A 19534-nucleotide genomic window follows, 5' to 3' on the forward strand; every position below is an offset into this window, starting at 1 on the left:
CAAAGAAACACAATTTAATCAGTGTAAAACAACACACAAAAACAACCAATATGCAATAGAAAAGTTGTACAAGTACGAAAAGATTGTGAACATGAGTTGTAGAGTCCTTGATATTATTTATTATAAAAGTATGTAGATTGTAAGTCACCATATACCACCTTGAAATGATTTTTTTGCAGGCATTTATAGGGAAAAAAATACAATAGAGTCTATGAAAAATTATAACTGAAGACTGACAAACAGCCAATGAAAAAAAGGCATATTGTGCAAATAAAAAGAATTAAAAATACTGACGAGTTTGTAGAGACCTTGAAAATGAATCTGTAGGTTGTGGGGTCAGCTCAGAGTTGAGTGGATGTGTTTATCCTTCCAGTCCCATTTATACAATTACAGATTTTGAAATTCCAAATTGATTTGCTTTAATTTCATTGAAACTTTGAGAGAAGTCAAACAAAGTCCTTACCTCCTGTGGTTCATCCTGCATTTATTTGATTTGAACATTTTCAACATATTTTGAAATATATACAATGGATTAAGTCAGCAGGAGCCTGAAGAGCAAGCCTTTTCTGTTTATCCTCTTTATCTTCACTTAGAATTAAACCTGCTTTTCTGAAAGCAGATGATATGGCTGCATTCCATGAGTCATCAGGACTAGTTCACAGAAGTTCATTGTGAATATATTTCAAACCGTTCATTGCTTTCCTTTTTCTTGGGAAACCACTCTGTTCCTGGTCGCTTAGTAGCGACTTGTCAAATAGCTTGCTGCTGTGAGATCAGGTCACAAATGGCAGTCGGACATTCTGTAGTCAGTGTCAGAGCCAAGCTCAACCCTTAGTTCACCATCCAGTAGGGAGCCCTTGAAAATGGTCTGGCTCATGAACCCTGGGTGATTTGTGGACTACCTGCTACTATTAAGAAAACAAAAAAAAAGACAAAAGACCAGGCCAGGATTAATATCTATACCACTTTGGCAATATCAATGAGAGTATTCTTCCAGTGTCAGACTAAGGGTTAAGAGATTACATTGAGGTTCAGGTTGGCAAATTATAGTAAACCCATTCTATTAGTGACCACATTTAGCGTCACTGTAAATTTACAAACATAATATCAATGGGGATTCTGTCCTTGAAAACTCTATTCTACTATATGTCTAGAGTCTTGCAGTTTTTATAACCTTGTCATTAAATTTATAGACAATCAAGTTGTTTAACGATAGGGTTGGTGGATGCGATAGGGACTCCTGGACAGGTACATGGAGCTCAGAAAAATAGAGGGCTATGGGTAATCCTAGGTAATTTCTAAGGTAAGGACATGTTCAGCACAGCTTTGTGGGCCGAAGGGCCTGTATTGTGCTGTAGATTTTCTATGTTGTATAATTTCTCAAGGATACTTGCTAGTGACACTAAAATAAATTAAGCACGTTGGCAAATGGTCAAAGTGGAAATACATACTAGCCACTAGACAGAAAATTTCATCTGTTGCTTTCCTATTCCTGCACAAAATATGAAGCTGTTTTGTAACTGCAAAACATAAAACTAATTGAAAGGAAAACAAGGGAGCTAGGAGATACCAGTCTTATTTCATTTTTTACTTTAAGTGAGACACCCATGTTTGACATTGTGGTGTGATTATGTAAACCATTCACAAACTTTGTACTGTACATGTAAACCATAATGAATTATTTAAACATCAAAGAATGCTTACTCAAACCACAAACAAGAGAAAATCTGCAGATGTTGGAAATCCAAGCAACGCACACAAATTGCTGGAGGAACTCTGCAGGCCGGGCAGCATCTATGGAAAAGGGTACAGTCGACGTTAACTCTTTTCCATAGATGCTGCCTGCCCTGCTGAGTTCCTGCAGCATTTTGTGTACGATGCTTAATCAAACAATGTATTTACAATACTACTCAAACACCACTGAAATATTAAATACATTTTTCCCTGCTTAGCTATAAACTTCAACTCAATGTAGACTTCATCTCTCTCTCTCCCTCTCGCACTCCCCCTCCCCTCCTCCCTCTCCCCCTCTCTCAGTTTGTCTCTCTCTTTCATTCACAGCATAGTAAAGATTAAATTGTTTCATACAAGCCTAACAATTTAATTACTGTGGAGGATTTCTTACTCTTGTGGCATAACTTTTTTCCAGACAAGGAGGATGACTCTGCTTGGCAGGTGAGACTTGTGGCTGGGAAACAATCTCAGGTTCTGGGGCCTCCTCCGTGGTGGTTGTAGGAGTTGACTCTGGGACTGCAGGAAGTGGTTCCGCCAGCTCTGGTCACCTTTCTTCTCTAACAATTGACTCTGCTCTCCTCAACTGATCAATGTGATGATATCAGACACAATTTCCACTGCGCAGTCGAGTGGTCCAGTCCTGTCCTTGATCTTTCCAAGTACCCACTTTTGATCACCTCTGTAGACCCTCGGCAGGACTTCTTGTCCAGGAGTGAAGCACTCAACCTCCTTGTTTGAAGAGCCTTAAATGTGTCTCAGCTGTTTGTCCAGCATACTCCTTCTGAGACTGGGCTTGAGGAGATCCCAATGTGAATGCAGGAGACAGCCCAGGAACAGTACAGCTGTTGAGTTGTTGGTTGTGGAGTGTACTGCATTGCGACCTGCGAGGAGGAAATTGTAAGCTTCTGACTCAGTGTTGGTGCAGTGTGCTCTGCTGGGAAGGTATATGCAGTACATTCTTTAGACTCTGGGCAAACCTTTTCTATTGTAGCAGGGTGGTACAGTGCAGATGTACTATGTCTTATTCCATTCATTTTCAGGGACAACTGAAACTCTTCCACAACAAACTGTAGTCCAGTGTCATTGTCTAAATGTTCTGGTACACCAATACTTGAAAAAAGACTTCTCAGCACGTTACCAGTCTATGAGGTTGTCATGGGAACTCTTCTGGCACTTTGTAGCTGCTGTCACTGCTACCAAGAAATTCGTGCCCCTGCATGGTTTGGGAAAATCTGCATGAATCCTCTGCCCGGGCAATGCAGGCCATTCCCAGCAGCGGGGAGGTGCTGCTCTTGACATCCCAAACAGTGCATGGCAAGTTGCTAGATCTGCTGATCTTCCCAGGCCACTAAACAATGTTTTCATTTTGACCATGCCTAGATGATTGCATGTAGCTCCTCCAACACTTTAGGTCTCAGTTTGGGTGCTACAGCAATTCTTAAATCCCTACATAAGGCAACCTCTGTCAAGGGCAAGTTCATCCTGGCTCTGGTAAAAATGGAGGAACCAGAGTTTCTGCTGCACTTTCCAGCCATATGGACCTGGGATAATGTGGGGACTTTTCTGGTTTCCCTTTGGATCATCTCTGCCGTAATAGTGAGACTTTTGATTTCTGTTAGGGAGAATATGTCCAGAGGAGTGTCCTTTATTGTAAATAATTGTTAATTTTCACACTGTAGATCTCAAGGCTACCTCAGTCCTGTGTCACTCTCATCATTATCAGATTTTTTATCAACAGCAATGCAGATTAGTGCTCTTTTTGAAACTGCAGCTGGACTTTTTAGCTTTTCTCTGCCCTGTGCAGACCATTTATTTTTGTCTGCCAGACATGCTCTTTGCATGTGTCTTGACAGCAATTCGGGTTGAGACCTCTCATCAGGTCTGGGGAAAAAAGATGGGAAGTCAGAGTATGAAGGTGTGGGGAGGGGAGGAAGAAATACCAGGTAGTAGGTGCTGGGTGAAACTGGGTGGGTTGGGGGGGGGGGTAGGAGAGAGATGAAGTAGAACTGGGAAGTTGATTGATGAAAGAGATGAGGGCTGGAGAAGGGGCAATCTGATAGGAGATGACAAAAGGCCATTGAAGAAGGGGAAGGGAGAGAAGCACCAGAGGGATTGAATGGGTCGGTAAGGAGATGAGGTGAGGGAGCGAAATGGGAGTGGGGAATGGTGAAGGGGGGGCATTACTGGAAGTTTGAGAAATTGATGTTCATGCCATTAGGTTGGAAGCTACCTAGACAGAATATGAGGTGTTGCTCCTCCAGCCTGAGTGTGGCCTCACCACGGCAGTAGAGGAGGCCAAGGACTGACATGTTGGAATGGGAATAGGAAATGGAATTGGAACATGGCCACTGGAAAATCCTGCTTTTTGGTGCTTGGTGAAGTAGTCTTCTACTCCACATCGGGGTCTCACCAATACACAGGAGGCCACAGCAGGAGCAGCAGACACAGTGGATGACCCCAACAGTGAGTACAGGTGAAGTGTCACCTCAGATGGAAGGACTGTTTGGGGCCCTGAATGGTAGTGAGGGAGGAGGTGTAGCACTTGTTCTGCTTGCAAAGATAAGAGCCAAGAGGGAAATGAGTGGGGAGAGACGAGTGGACAAGGAAGTCACTGTGGAAAGCAGAGAGTGTTGGAAATGGTGGGAGTTACAGAGAATTATGTGCTGGACATGGAAGCTGGTGGGGTGGTAGGTGCAGATAAGAGGAACCCTATCCCTGGTGGGGTGGCAAGAGGATGGGGCTGAGGGCAGATGTGCACAAAAAGGAAGAGATACAGTTGAGCACAGTTTTGATGGCAGAGGAAGATATGCTGCTTTCTTTGAAGAAAGAGGATATCTCCTTAGTCCTGGAATGAAAAGCCTCATACTGAGAGCAGATGAAGTGGAGACAGAGGAATTGAGAGAAGGGGTGGTATTTTTACAAGTAACAGTCTGGGAAGAGGTATAGTCTACGTAACTGTGAGAGTCAGAGAGTTTATAAAAGATATCAGCAAATAAGATGTCTCCGGAGAGAGAGAGAGAGAGACAGAGAGATCGAGAAAGGCGAGGGAGGTGTCAGAAATGGACAAGATAAATTTGAAGGCAATTGGAGGCAAAGTTGATGAAGTTTATTGGCCCCCTGTGGGTGCAGGAAGCAGTACCAATGCAGTCACTGATGTAGTGTAGAAAAAGTGGGGGACGGACACCAGTGTAAGCTTGGAACATAAGCTGTTCCACGTAGCAGACAAACAGGCAGGTATAGCTGAGAGCCTTGTGGGTGCCCATGGCCACACCTTTTGTTTGAAGGAAGTGGGAGGAGCCAAAGGAGAAATTATTGAGAATGAGGACCAGTTCTGCCAGATGGGGGAGAGTGGGTGGTGGAGGGGAACTGGTTGGGTCTGGTGTCCAGAAAGAAATGGACAACTTTGAGGCTTACCTGGTGGGGGGTGGAGCTGTATAGGAACTGGACATCCATAGTGAAAATAAGATGATGGGGGCAGGGAATCTGAAATCCTTGACAAGATCAAGAGCGTGTGATGGGTCATGGTTGAAGTAGGAAGGGACTGAACCCGTGGGGATAAACCTGAGTTGAGGTATGCAGATATAAGTTCAATGGGGTAGGAACAAGCAGAAACAATAGGGCTACCTTGGGGGACAAGCAGGTTTTCTCCCAAGCAGAACAAGTGCTACACCTGCCCCTACACCTCCTCTGTCACTACCATTCAAGGCTCCAAACAGTCCTTCCATGTGAGGCAAAACTGCTCCTGTGAGTCTGTTGGGCTCACATTTGGTATCTGGTGCTGCCGGTGTGGCCTGCTTTATATCAATGAGAACTGACGTGGATTGGGAGGCCCCTTCACTGAGTACCCATGCCCTACCTACCGTCCACCCGAAAAGGCGCTATCACCCAGTGGCCACCCATTTTAATTCCACTTCCCATTCCCATTCCAACCTGTCAGTCCATGGACTCCTCTGTTGCCGTGATGAGGCCACACTCAGGTTGGAGGAGCAACACCTTTTATTCCATCTGAGTAGCCTCCAACCTGATGGCATGAACATCAATTTCTCAAACTTCCGGTAATGCCCCCCTCCCCACCATTCCCCACTCCCATTTCCCCCTCTTGCCATATCTCCTTACCTGCCCACCACCTCCCTCTGGTGCTCCTCTCCCTTCCCTTTCTTCCATGGTCTTCTGTCCTCTGCTATCTGATTTCCCCTTCTCCAGCCTGTTATCTCTTTCAGCAGTCGACTTCCCAGCTTTTTACTTCACCCCTCTCCCCTCCCAGTTTCACCTATCACCTACTCCCTTGTATTTCCTCCTCCCCTCCCCGCACCTTATGACTCCGACTTCCCATCTTTCTTCTTCAGTTCTGATGAAAGGTCTCGGCGCGAATCATCGACTTTCCATCGATGCTGTCTGGCCTGCTGTGATTTGCTTGGTTTTCCAGCATTAGCAGATTTTCTCTTGTTTGTACGTGTCCTACTTTGTAACAATTTCTGCAAGCTTTACCTTTAAACCTGCATTGGTCTGGTACATGTGAGCCCCTCCCACAATGGTAACATAATTTGCTCAGCCAGGCAGGTTTCTGCTTAAACGCTGCAAATTTGTTCACGATCACTTTCATTCCTGACTGCAACACGATTGCGTCTCTGTCTTTCCATTGCTACTTCAACTGCTATTTTAAGTGTAGTTCATGGACAGGACTGCCCTTCATTTTGATTCTGCTTATGAAACCCAAAGCATTCTTCAATCCGCAATGGTTTTGGTTCTAAATGTTCGCACAGTACTTTCACAATATCACGAGAGCTAATTTTGGCTGGTTTGGTTGGAGCAGACAAATTTCTAAGTAAACTGTATGCCTTTAAGTCCAATGCACCTAGAAAAACAGGTACTCCCTTTCTCATTGGCTATTTAATTTGCTTCAAAATACTCCTCAGTTAGCTCAGTATACAGTTATCTGTTCTGTAATCAAACGCATCAATCTTTCCATTGTAGCCAGCCGTTTCTGCTCTTTTTAAAAATGATTATTATCACCTAGTACCCATTGTTTATGAATCCATAAATTCTTCAATTTTCTGCCTTTTTAAAAAATTTGATTGTGTCTGTCCCTTCCAAAGAAGTACGTGCTATGCTGTTTTTTCAAAATTTGAGAGTCTCACTGAAATTCAACAAGTAGGTAGTCACCTAGGGTTGATATAAAACTTCCTCATCACCACTGGTATGTTTTGAAACTCCAAAACATAACACTAATTGAAAGGAAAACAAGGGAGACAAGAAATGTGAGTCATAGTTTGTTTTTATTTTAAGTAAGGTGTGCACATATAATTCGGTGGCGTGATGACGTAAGCCACTTACGTACTTCATACATATAACCATAATGAATTATTTAAACAACAAATAATGCTTAATTAAACAATATATTTACAAAATTACTGAAATATTGCTGAATTATTAAATATACACTGTCCACTTTTGTATGTAGATTTATCCTATCATTTTGAGGTAGGTTAATGGTGACATGAAAATGGTACTCATGATATATGGTATAAAACAGTTAGGTAGTCATACAACAATATTTATGACAGGAACTTCTATAGTACTGATGTCATCTGAGCTCCTGTCTCCATAGTGATCCCATTCATGTTGCCTCCAAGATCTGTATCCTTGCTCATCGCTGCCAGAATCAGAGTAATCATAAAATCTTTATACTTCTCCTGTCCTTTCCAAACAACACTGCAATCAGTTGCCTGCTAGCCTGCCAAGAACTATGACAGTATTATCAAAGTATCAACCCACTTCTATCCTGGATTTCACAAGGGCGACAATCCAGGTAAAGAGATTGAACGTTCACACGATCCTATTTTTAGAATTATAAATGGAAATTCTCAACCAGGGAAGTAACAAACAACAGAAGATGCCTTTTTTTTGTGAGGGAGGGAAGGTGGGGGTGATCCTGAGGGATTCTGTTTATGTCAGAGGAGACTACCTGACTGGAGGTTTTAAAGACCTGATTTACAATTTTCACTTTTCAAGAATATACTACCCTACTAATTTGTTCTGGGAATTGACAAAGATAAGGGACTAAGAATACAGTAACTCAGGATAAGGGGCCAAACATTTTGGACAGAAATGCTAATCAGTATTTTTAGATGGTGTGTTTTCTTTTTGCTATTGTTCATACCTGCATATTCTCAGGCATGAGAGCTCCAGGCTGATTGCAATAGAATTTTAGAAACTAACTGATATGAAAATTGGCTCGGAATGTGGGCTTGCAATAGAAGATCAGACCTCAGATCTATAGTTAATCATCAGACCTGATTACTTAGTTTCTTATGCAAAATGGATAATTCATACTGACTTGTGGTTTTAATGTCGAATGTACATATACTCACTAAAATACATAGTTCACCATGTTAGAGAAATGAGTACACACTTCTATTGTCCACCAATCCTTCTATTTCCATTGTTGTCATTACTTTCAGGTTCTGATATTGAAATTACACCACAATTGCATAAAAGTAAGTCTGTTTAACTTTAAAATTTTGGATGACATCTACTCCAACAGGTAAATGATGTCTAAAGTTTCAAGTGAACAATGCTACAATCAGGACAATAGGGACAATCAATTTTGCTCTGCCAGTTATTTAATGCCATGCACTGCAATTTATAGGATATAACACAAGAGGGCTGATGTGAAAGTATATTGTCCACAATTATTGGTCAGTAAGTTCTGTATAACTGCCAATGCACCAGATGTTTTGTGGAATATTTTTAGCTTTAGTTGGAGAACCATCAGAAACAATTACTTTTTTTTTTAAAGAAAGTTAATTTGGCTCAATCCCAGTGGATCAACAGAATAGTTCAGTGGTTTAATGTAATTTTGATTGTTATTGAAACACGTCAAAATGCAATTGCAAGTGTATGCCGGTTTAAGTGTTAACATATGTGTTACCATCCCATAGATGTTCTACTAATTGATGGTAAAAAGATACATTTGTCTTAAGATTTTGCAAGGGAACAAAGCAGTCTGGCATAGGGAACATCACCAAAATAGACAAATTTCATGAGCATAAATGTATAAATCACATTACTGATGCCTTGTGGTTCTCAGTGGATTAATTTACTGTATCTCCTTTCTTTCATGTACCTGCAGCTTCATGCATATCTCCTGCTACAGGGCCAATAATCATATGAGTAGCGTTTGATGGCTCTGGGCTGATACTCCCTGGAATTCATAAGAATGACGTGTGACCTCGTTGAAACCTATTGAACGTTGAAAGACCTTGATAGAGTGGATGTGGAGAAAATGTTTCCTATGGTGGGGAAGTCTAAGACTGGAGGGCACACCCTCAGAATAGAGGGGCATCCCTTTAGAATGGAGATGAGGAGGAATTTCTGTAGCAGAGAGTGGTGAATCTGTGGAATGCCTTGCTACAGGCAGCCGTGGAGGCTAGTTCTTCATATATATTTAAGGCAGAGGTTAGTAGAATCTTGATTAGCCAGGGCATGAAGGGGTATGGGGAGAAGGCAGGGAGACTAGAGCTGAGAGGGAAATGACGAAATGGTGGCCTAATCCTGCTTTTTAATCTTATGGTTTTATAATCTAGGAACCTGGATCCAATCCATATAATTTTAATGTCTGTCTCACCACTGGCATCTGAGAACTTGAAATCAGATATTGGATTGCCATATCAAAAGCAAAATATTTCAAGAAAGTCCTCTTAATGTCCTGTAGACATGAAAAATTGCCATCTTTAATCTGACCCGTATAAAATGATTTAACCTAAAGTGAGTGCGTTCTTTATCTTGTAAGTTTATCCATGCATATGAAATTGCAATGTTTGCAGTAGTTTACAAGGGTTTCCTTCTCAAGAATTTGAAATGAAATTAGAGCATCTAAGTTCCTTCAAATCCCAGGAAGTTATGTCTCAAAAAGACAAACCACTATAGGCAGTCTCTCTTCCAAGTGTATTGGCTTACAACTATTTAAAGGCTACGTGCTAGTCAGTGTACAGTCAAAACATCTGAAATACCAGATCTCCATCTATCTGGAGAATTCTTTGACCTTAGTAATCAACTTCTTTGCTGATTGAATACAAGGTCAGGTCAACTGACTAAATTGTTGTGTGACAGCTGCACAGCGTGAATGGGTTCTGTTAAAACAGATCATTAATAAATAAAATAGCTTTAGACATTAATTGTAAACTTCATTCAACACATTCCATAGATAAAATGTCCACAATACAGGAGTAGAATATATTATTAAATGCAGCTTTTTTTTGCTTAATAAGGGTAAATTTATACATATTAAAATAGATTTTTAACTAAATACTTGATACATTTCTGTTTGTAATGTGGTCATTAAATACTACTTGACATTCCTCCTGGAATAGAGTATGTAATTAGTCAGTATGTTGCAGAAATGATACACTGTGAGACAAGTGCCATAAGTCAGATTTATCTCCTTGTTACAGTAATTTTGCTCTGGAAATTGATGGATTTTGGTAAAGGTTAGGTGAGATAAACAAGGCATCTGGGATCTCAAAGTGACTGGCCAAAGGAAATTTAATGTGCAGAGAGAGACAAGAATCTGAAAGGGGCTGTAAATAATATGAACTCAGTACAAAGAAAATGAAGAGTAGGAAAGGGGAAAAATTTGAATCAGTGGCAGAAAATAAGAAACAGGACAAATAAAAAATGTAATTGAGTTAGAGGAAAAGCATTTAAGTTAGGAGAAAAGCATATAAGAATGAATTACTACTGTAGAACTGGAAGTCTAATGTTTCATTGTTCCCTCGCTGGCCTCCCAATCCTCAGGTGTGAACTGACAGCCTTAAGTGACTGCACCAAGACTTCATTCGTGATGTTGGTGTAAATCCACCAGTTTCCTGTCACACAGTGGGGAACCTCGTGGAGATAGATGTTTTCTGTTTTGGTGGCTTCGGGCAGTTTGACATCAATCATTGTGGTGAACTGGTACTTACTGTCTACATTTGCCTCAATACAGATTGCTGGCAGCTTACATAATAGTCAGCGTTGCATATTTGCTGGTGTTTTTCTTTTGCAAGGTGTTTCCGGGCCCTTATCGTAGTCAGTATTTTATAGATAACAAGATTTAAAATTAGCAACAATAAAATTTTGCAGATCAAATCTGTCATGAGAATCCTTTTCCATGTGACTTTTGTAACAAAAACTTTGTTGAAGAAGCTTCTCAGAGCAAATGGCAACATTATGTTTAGATTACATATTAGTGGAAATATTTTTGACAAGTAGGATTTTGGCTGTAATATTGGTTTACTGATTAGTTATAAGAATATTTATGAGTGTATAAAACTCCACTGAGAGCCTTGTAAAGTCCCTTGCCTTGTGCAATACAAAGCTGTTCTGGTCCCAAAATGAAGTAATTTCTTTCTCTTGGGCACATAGCAAAGACTTCACTTTTGGCTCATATATTCCCTTTGCTCTTTCAGTGGATCGAAGAGCACTATAATTTTCTTGACAGCTGTTGGACCAGTTGCTTCTGAACACTTGCAGGCTATGGGAAGTTAATCCCAAGTATTTAAATGATCTCATCTCTGGGATTTGGATAGCTTTCATCAATAGTTGTTTGAATTAATCTTGTGTTAGCTATAATTTAGTCCTATTGTAATGTATTATATGAAATTTTAACATTTTTGAGGGAAAGATTAATGCAGACTATGCTGCATTGAAATCAAGGTCATCGTTCCCATATACACCCAGTGGCTACATTATTAGGTAGCACTCCTGTACCTAATAAGGTAGCCACTGAGTGTATGTTCATGGTCTTCTGTACTGTAGCCCGTTCACTTTAAGGTTCAACGTGTTGTGTGTTCAGAGATGCTCTGTTGCACACCACTGCTGAAATGGGTGCTTACTTGACTTACTGTCACCTTGCTGTCGGTTTGAACCGGTCTAGCCATTCTTCTCTGACATGGCATTTTCACCCACAGTGCATCCCCTCGCTGGATTTTTTTTTTGTTTTTCACACTATTCTCTGTAAAGTCGTATAGGTTCCCAACCTGCCAATCTGGGGTCCACGGACCACTTGCCTAATGGTATTGGTCCATGTCATTAAAAAAAAGTCAGGAATCCCTACTCTAGAGACTGTTGTGCATGAAAATCCCAAGATATCAGCAGGTTCTGAGATACTCAAATCACCCTGTCTGACGTCATTCCACAGTCAAAGTCACTTAGATCACATTACTTCCCCATTCTGATGCTTGGTCTGAACAACAGCTGAACCTCTCGACCATGTCTGTTTGCTGTTATGCATTGAGTTGCTGCCACATGATTGGCTGATTAAATATTTGCATTAATGAGCAGGTATACAGGCGTACCTAATAAAATGGCCACTGAAAGTACACCCAATTGTCCTGGTACTTAATACTCACGATTGCTATCTCTGTAGTTTCTACTAATCATTCTTGTCTATGCTAATGCTTCTGATTTATTTAAATCCAAAAAATCAACTAATTCTATCTAAAGAAATTAGCTATTTATTTTATCACATGGTTGAAAAGACTTGCATTTACTTCATGTCTGTACCATTCTGAACTACCACAGACAGTAATGATAGAGCGCTCTGAAAATATTGAACCCAATTCCTTTCTGCTTAATGATAGCAACCACAATTCACTTTTAATTTCTTTATAATTTATTAATTTATTCTAGTTCATTAAATATACTCAACATTTCATATCTTCTCTGCTCTTGACTGACGAGATAATAACATTGACACTCATGGCTAGAGTCTGAAAGCTGCATACTTGCATCAGAGTAACAATTATCTGAGAAAATATAATGAATGTCAAGTTTATCAGTGCATATTACATAGTTCTGACTGTATATTGTTCAAAATGTGTTTGAGTATCCTCAGGATCTGTAAATGTTTATAATTAGTGAAATGTTATGCATGCATTCATTTCATCTTTGTCACAATTCAGTCATCTTGATCCATTATTCTGTTAGATGAAGGGAACTGACAACTGCTACCATGCCCACAGTTTCAAAGTTTGGTTAACGCAGAGAATCTCTTTACTCACTATGATTCTTCCAATACAACCAGAAGCAGGCGGAAGCAACTTCCATTTGCTTGGTTTTCCAAATCATATGAAAAAACACTGGATATTTTTCTCTGTGACAAAAGAGGGATCATTTCAACATGCGAGTGTAACTTTCAGTTTTGCTTTGAATAAGCTTGGCAGTTCCAGTCATGAATCACCCTTGACCATGGCTTTCTCATGAAAAGAGGCCTGACCTTAATTTGTAAACACAAGCGATTATGTGATGCTGGAAATTCAAAATAATGCATGCACAAAATGCTGGAGACACTCAGCAGGTTAGGCAGGTCTACGAAGAGGAACCTAACAGTCAGCGTTTTGTATCAAGACCCTCACCAAGATTGGAATGGAAGAGGGAAGAAGCCAAAATAAGAGGATTGGGAGAGGGGCAGGAAGAGTTCAAGCTGGCAGGTGATAGGTGAAGATAGGTGTGGGGGTGGGATGAGATAAGAAGCTTGGAGGTGATAGGCAGAAAAGGTAAAGGTACCCCGCCTTCTTATTCTGGCTTCTTCCCCCTGTAATTTCCAGTCCTGATGAAGGGTCTTGTTGCGTATTTAATATTTCAGTAACATTTAAGTAATCTTGTATGTGTATTGTTTGTTCAAGCATTTTTGTTTGTTGAAATAATTATGTGTCATAGGTAAAATTACATTAATTGTATGCATTATCACGCTCACACGTTAAAAGTAAAGACAAAGTTATACCTGCATTTTTGGACTCCTGTATCGTCCTTTGAATTAATTTAATGTTTTGTAGTTACAGAACATAACAGGTCTCAGTACAAAACACTGACAGTGAATTCCTGTCGTTAGATGCTGGCCTGCCTGACCTGTTAAGTTCTTCCAGAAATTTGTGTGTATTGCTGACCTAAACTTATTGGGGTTCATTTAATTACTGGGCAGTTGGGCAATTTACTGGAGCTCACAACTAATAGTAGATCAGACCTCTGAAAAGTTGCTGGAGAGTGTGGACCTAGATAGACAAATAGATGTCAGAAGTTTCTATGGACTCAAGGTGTATTGGAATGGGAGTGGTCTCCAGGGGGAATTGTCACCAGAGTGTCCTCCTAAGTGAGCCAATTTCAGTTGTATATGTGTAATCCAGCAGTGGAACTAATCATTCAAGCCAGATCCTGTGAGATTGCTGAGGGACCATCTCCACTAATGCTGACCTTGTTCAGGTGGAGCCCCTCTGGATTTGCCATTTACCCCTCATTCTCACCTCATCAGCAATTTCTGTGCACTTCATTCAGGCCTAGAAACAACACCAGCACTAGCCTAACCCAGCTTCCCACTTGTAGCTGTTCATGTCCTCCTGCCGCCTCACCTGCACCGTTTGCAATCTTGCTCCACCCCTCCCCACTTCCCCCATCCAAGGTGACATGACCCTCGAGATCCCCGCTTCTGGTGCTTCGAGCTCTGACTCTCGCACGCCACCCACAATTACCCTTCCACTGTAACCTGTATCCCACAACTTGCCCACTGTGTAAAGGAAGTTAGCAGATGAAATTCCAGGCTGCTTGGATTGTGTGTACAATAGTTTAGTGCTGAGAGGAGGTCAGGCGTTTAGCGTGCCTTTTAAGGCAGGAGGGAGTTTCTGGCAAAAATGCTGTGTTTTCTTTGTACCTAGAGTTTGAAATCAGATTATCTGTAATGCAGTTCAAATAATAACTGAAGCAGTTTCTCAGGAGCAAACCAAAAAAATAAAAGTTTCTTTACTGTTTATGGCCAGAGCTCCCAGGCACATTCTTTCACTGAAGATATGCGACGTTCTCCCACTTCCATACCCCTTACATCAGTGCAACGTCTGAATCCCTTTCAAGTCCAGTCAGAAATTTGCTTCCATTACATCACACGACTTTAACAACCTCTCGCAGTGCACTTAATGATTGGAAAATTCTTGGGCTCAAATGTCGTTGAAGTGTAATGGGGCAATTTATGAGATGTTTAGCTCATACTTAAATCCATGCCGAACTGTTTAAACTGCCTACTCCCGTCAACCTGCACCGGGGACACAGCCACCATACCCCTTACTATCCATGTATCTAACCAAACCTCTCTTATCAAGCTCACGTGCACCACTTGTGCTGGCAGCTCATTACACACTCTTTATTTTTTATTTATTGAGATACAGCATGGATAGGCCCTTCCAGCCCTTCGAACCATACCGCTCAGCAACCCCAATTTAATTCTAGCCTAATCGCAGGACTTTACAATGACCAATTAGCCTACTAACAGGTACACGTCCTTGGACTCTGGGAGGAAAACTGGAGCACGCGGCGGAAACCCCTGCAGTTACAGGGAGAACATACAAACTCCTTCCAGGCGGCAGCGAGAATTGAACCTGGATTGCTGGTATTGTAAAGTGTTGTGCTAACCACTACACTACCATGCTGTCCCTGTAATTCCCTATCATTGCCATGCATGCAGATGAAACTGAAAAAAAAAAGGTAATAGAAAAGTGAATATTCTTGTTCTGTTTTGAGATTTATCCTGTAACTCAACACACAATTTCTGTAAGCAATAAACTGCTTGCATATGTTTCCAAAGCTGCCGTATGTTCTAGGTTCATCTGTTTTCAGGAGCTCTGCTTTGAGATGCAGTCAGATTTTGTTTTAAAAATGTTAATACTTTGCCAACCAACTTGAGAAAAATATGGTGTATGCTGTAATTGTGTGTTTTTTTGAACTGGGCAGCACAACCTCATAGTGTCGGGGCCTGGGTTCAATCTGTACCACGCACAATATCTGCACGAAGTCTGCATGTTCATTTTGTGGCCGTGCGTGTTTTTGTTTCCAGGTGCTCCAATTTTATCTCAAAAATGTTTAACTTGGTATGTTACATGCTGAAAATGTTGGAGGAACTCAGTAGGTCAGGCAGCATCTACGAGAAGAATAAGCAGTCGATGTTTCACCAATACTGGAGAGGAAGGGGGAAGGAGCCAGTATTCTTTCTGCTTTCTTCTTCATTTCTTTCCATTCCTGACGAAGGGTCTCAACCCAAAATGTCGACTGTTTATTCCTCTCCATAGATGCTGCCTGACCTGCTGAGTTGCTCCCGTAATTTGTGTTTGTTGCTCTGGATTTCTAGCATCTGCATTGTCTCTTGTGTTTATAATTTAGTATGTTAATTGCCTCTGTAAATTTCTCCTAATGCATAGGAGAGTGGTAGACCCTGAGAGCAGGTGGGGAGGGGGTTGATGAATTCATGTGGGATTGGGGCAAATGGATGATTGGCAAATGCCAAGGACTCAGTGGGCAGAAGAGGCTGTTTCTCCGCTATATGTCTCCTCCATTCAATGACAGTATTTCAGTCTGAAATCATGCTGCATAATGCTTATATGGCATGAGATTTGAGATTCATCTATACTATTCTAGGTGGTCCAGGGAATAGAAATTCAGGGCAGGAAGTCCTTTGGCTTTTCCTGTTAAATTCCGCCAGACCCATTCCCTCAAGCTATGTAAACATACTTATTTTTCTGCCACTATACAATATCCATTGTGGTGTAGAGCAATCTCTTGAGTCAAGTATAGAAATATAGAAACATTAGAAAACCTACAGCACAATACAGGCCCTTTGGCCCACAAAGTTGTGCTGAACATGTCCCTACTTTAGAAAGTACTAGGGTTACCCATAGCCCTCTATTATTCTAAGCTCCATCTACCTATTCAAAAGTCTCTTAAAAGGCTCTATCGTATCCGCCTCCACCACCGTCGCCGGAAACCCATTCCATGCACTCACCACTCTCTGCGTATGATGTTCTCCTAAGGCAGAGACACGGACCCCTTGGTTAATGGTAGGGTCCATGGTATATATATTATAAAAAAAGGTTGGGAACCCCTGCTGTCCATTGTTGGGCCCTCAGGTGGCTGTAGATGCCGATCCAGAATCCACAGATTCCTCTGCAGTATGGGCAAGAGTGTTTGCTGTGGCTCGCGATTGGGTCTTTTCATTGTTCAGTCTCTCCTTTTGCAGCTGCTGCTTGTTCTCGGTACCAGCTCCCTCTTGAACAGATTTCCTCCAGGTGTACCTACTGAGTGCAATGTCTTCCCAGTTTTTAAATGCAATGTGGAATTTCTTCAGATTGATTCTGATGTTGTCTTTAAAGAGTTTCCTTTTCGCAACAGCGGCTCACTGACCTTTCTAATGAACTCTTGGTGGACTGAGAAAGCCCTGGAAATCCAGAGACCGGCAGACTATCTCCATTATCCATGCTCCAAACCCCAATCCAGCATTTATGAAATTGCACTTTCTTCCTTAGGGCTCCAAGTCCAAAACATTATCTTCTGTCTAGTGGTAGATCCTGAACTCTCCATCTGGCCTTTCTGGAAATGACAGTGGATCTTGTTTGGAGCAACCAAAGATTAATAATATCCTTGACCGTTAATGTGCACTTTCCACTGTAAATTCCTTAGAATCACAGAGCTTGATCCTCAATGAATGGCTGAAAATATTAGACCATTTACATTAAATATAGAGAATGGCTTTTTCAGTTATCTTAACTGTAAGGACCTACTAATAAGCCGTGGGGCATTCATTGGAAAACAAGGTTTGCTCCATTTTCCCAAGAAATATTCTTCAGAATTTATGATAGGCTCAAATACATTCCTCTTTCAGTGTCGTGCTTCAAAGCAATCAAGAGATTTTTGAATTACCCATTTAGTTTTGGTAACACGTACAAAATGCTGAGGAACTCAGCAAGCCAGGTTGCATCCATGGAAAAGAGTAAATGTCGACTGTGCTGCTTTCCATAGATGCTGCCTGGCCTGCTGAGTTGCTCCAGCATTTTGTGTGGGTTGCTTGGATTTCCAGCATCTGCAGATTTCCTCTTGTTTGTCTTTTAATTTTTTTTGACCTAAATGCTGATAGTGAAAATTATGTCCCAAACTGGAAACTTAACAACTGCTGAGAGAATAACCTTGAACTGAACCCTATTATCCTGGGCTGGCAGCAGTTCAGTTCTGTGGTGTTACAGAGATAGGCCAGACCAAGTGCAGCTGTGATCTGCCATCAGAATTATACAAGGTAATTTATATTTCAGCTTGCTCCTATTGTAAAACAGTTTCATCTGACTCGCCATGGACATTGACAAATTGTTCAAAACAATCAAGCAATAGAGCAACTTCAATTTTCAAAATTCCTGTAATTCATTCATTATGTGCCGTATTGTATGACGTGGACGATCATGGTCCTGACCAGGATGGTTATTGGCAAATAAAAGTGGTTTGCCATTGCCTTCATCTGGGCAGTGTCTTTACAAGATGGGTGACCCCAGCCGTTATCAATGCTCTTCAGAGATTGTCTGCCTGGCGTCAGTAGTCGCATAACCAGGAATTGTGATATGCTCCAGATGCTCATACAACCATCCACCACCTGCTCCCCCATGGCTTCACGTGACCCTGATCCGGGGGCTAAGCAGGAACCTTGCCCAAGGGTGACCTGCTTGCTGACGGAAGGAGCTCCTTACACCTCATTTGGTAAACACTTATCTCCACCAAATTCCTGTAATAAAACAGAGAATTCTAGAAACACTCAGGTAGCATGCACGGAGAGAGAAAACCAGTCAATATTGTGCAGGGCTCATGAATTTTTATGATACCCTAGATATTGAGTTAACTTGCACCCTTTTGATGTTTTGTTAGAGAATGGATGGCTCATAATATGGGAACAAACAGAAAATGAAAAAGAGGCATTTTTACTCAAGACCATAAGATATAGGAGCAAAATAAGGCCATTCAGCCCATCAAGTCTGTTCTGCTATTTCGTCATGGCTGTTTTACTTTCCCTCAAAAACCCATTTTCCTGCCTTCTCCCATAACCTTGACACCCTTACTAATCAAGAACCTATCAACATCTACTTTAAGTACACACAATGACTTGGCATCCACAGCCATCTGTGCCAATGAATTCCACAAATTCACCAGCCTCTGGCTAGAGAAATTCTTCCTCATCTCTGTTCTAAGGAGACATCCTTTAACTAAATGAGCGCAATATGTAGCATTAGTGCCACATAAGAAGTCTCAAAAATTGGACTGTTATTTGCTTTAAAAATCATTATTGTGGTTTATTCTCCCTTAAAGGCATTGAAACAAGTCTTGCACACACTTCAGCAGATAGAGGCAGCTCACTGTACAGGCAGCTGCTGCACCAAATGCAGCATTGCGGCCAATGGGAAATGGGATGGTGCTTTTAAAGAGCCCTCTCAGTACACCAGGAAACTGGCAGGAGGCCAGCTCTTCCACAAAGAATCGATGGATCTGGGCCAAATTTCCAGTTATGTGTTACTGCTGCATTTTACATAAAATCAATCCTTTATTAAAATTGAATGGCGCAAGACAAATAAATTCCTGGTGCCTGACGATAGGGTTTCTAAGTTCAAAGTATATTTATTATCAAAACATACATATGTCATCATAAGCTACCTTGAGATTGATTTTCTTTCAGACGTTCACAGTAGATCAGAGAAATACAATAGAACAGGAGTGTCAAACTCATTTTAGGTCACGGGCCGGATTGAGCAAAATGCAGCTTCATGCGGGCCGGATCAGTCGGACGCGTGCGAACGCAGCTTTCGTTGCCTCCGTTTTTTCAGCCTGCTCTCATGTGTCTCAGTCTCTGCTATAACTACGAAGTGTTTCACTTTACAAATTCCATTTCTTATGAAGAAGACTGCCGAATAAACACTAAAAACCCTGAAAACCTGGTACCTGAATAAACTCAGCATTAGCCATATCATACGCC

General features: G+C 41.3%; 1 protein-coding gene across 3 annotated transcripts in view; it reads left to right on the plus strand.

Moving 5' to 3' along the window:
* The window catches only part of cep85l (centrosomal protein 85, like), a 322550-nt gene that overhangs the window by 188615 nt on the left and 114401 nt on the right, over window positions 1-19534 (plus strand). The window lies entirely within an intron of this gene.

The sequence above is a fragment of the Hemitrygon akajei genome, chromosome 9 (genome assembly GCF_048418815.1).
Source record: "Hemitrygon akajei chromosome 9, sHemAka1.3, whole genome shotgun sequence".
In the NCBI taxonomy this organism is placed as follows: Eukaryota; Metazoa; Chordata; class Chondrichthyes; order Myliobatiformes; family Dasyatidae; genus Hemitrygon; species Hemitrygon akajei.